Raw genomic sequence first — 1,673 nt, 5'->3', positions numbered from 1 at the left:
TATATATATATATATATATATATATATATATATGGTACAATGCAAGTAATTTCAGTGGGAGTGGGGTCAAGTCAACTGCATCATCCCCGTCCCTCCAGTACATGGCTAGTTCTTTATTTCATGCAAGGGTGTGTTAACATATATGTACACACACACGACTTGTTGTTTGAGGCGTTTTTGTCTTTTGGGAGTTTGAAGTGGTTAGGGTGTTGTACTCACAATTGCAAGATCGTGGGTTCAATTCCCAGACTTGGCAATGTATTGTGTTCTTGAGTAAAGCACTTCATTTCACATTCCTCTGCCATCATTTCGTCATCTGACATGTGGCACACAGTGCACCTGTACAGGTAATATTGATTTAATGGAGGGAGTGAGCTTATGTGTCCACAAACATTTGATCACTATAAACAAATTATCTGTGTTGTTGTTCGGTAATATATATATATATATATGCTAATGTTAGTTTTTATGTTTATTCATAATAAAAACAATTTTACATTATATCTGATGGGTTTCTTTATACTATTGTAAGGTACAAGTTTATTCTTAAACAAGTATATGGTTGATAGTGACTTTGAAATTTCGACCAGTTAAGCCACTCCTTATCATTTTTAAGTTTGCATTTTCCACAATACCTGCTGATCTTTTAGGGTGAATTCATACTTAAAACTTTGTCAAAATTGGCCAAAGTGTACATTTTCTCAAAGCTCAAGATCGATAATTATAATAATGCTTATATATCTGAGACAGTGTTGTTGTTACAATTACAAACGTCTTAGACTGCATTTAGAAGAAGATAATTCATCTAATTCTCAAAGAGTTATTCCTCAATACACCAACATATGTTCACAGCCAAGTTCTGTTCATTCCTTCTTTCTTTTCTACCACTGTTACAATTTTCTCTGTTTATCTGAACAAATAAGATGTGTACCATCACTAAAGCCCACTGACATCATCCCATTATTCTCAACCATTAAACCTATAATATCTCACTTCCAGATCCTGTTCTAAACAGTTTGAACAATCCTTCTTTCTCAAAATCACAATTCTTCTTGAATTTATCCCTCCCAACTTTTTTCCTTTAAATGTTGACCCAAAAGTGTTAAATATTTGGCATATATTCTCTCATTAATTCAGTACTGATTGAATAACCATTATCTTTAAGTTCCCATTAATTTTAACTTCATAATGTCATATGGTGATTACATTCTACTTATATTTTAACGTTCTACCAAAAATCCATCAATTTAATGAGAAATGTTTATATTGATGCATCTATCTGTCTCAGAGGCTACTTTTATGAGTGTATATATATATATATATATATATAATTATATTATAAGATCTGGTAATTAGTCATATATTAATATATTAATTAATATCGATTAATTATCAGGGGGCCAGCACATTTAAAGAATCAAAGAGATTCATAAATATTATCTGCAATCTCAGGGGATTAAGGTACATTTTAAAAATAACGTCGACCACTAACGTGGACAATTAATGCGCTAGAAATAGATCACATTTTGTGTCTATTAAGACCTAAAAAGTTTTCAACATGAAATATAGCAGCATACCAAAAACGTGAGCGGGCAAGACATTTAAAATCACCTAAAAAAATCATTATTAAACAGGAACCAGGTTTCGGATTTAACAAATTCTTACCATTTGTC

The 1,673-nt window shown here is 31.6% G+C and overlaps 1 protein-coding gene across 1 annotated transcript in view; it reads right to left on the bottom strand.

Moving 5' to 3' along the window:
- LOC106868565 (voltage-dependent calcium channel subunit alpha-2/delta-4) overlaps positions 1 to 1,673 on the bottom strand; it is a 42,189-nt gene that overhangs the window by 19,017 nt on the left and 21,499 nt on the right. The gene's annotated exons all lie outside the window — the stretch shown is intronic.

Source organism: Octopus bimaculoides, chromosome 3 (genome assembly GCF_001194135.2).
Source record: "Octopus bimaculoides isolate UCB-OBI-ISO-001 chromosome 3, ASM119413v2, whole genome shotgun sequence".
NCBI classification, from domain to species: domain Eukaryota; kingdom Metazoa; phylum Mollusca; class Cephalopoda; order Octopoda; family Octopodidae; genus Octopus; species Octopus bimaculoides.
Note: the sequence above shows the minus strand (reverse complement) of the source record. Positions and strands in the feature narration are given on the sequence as shown.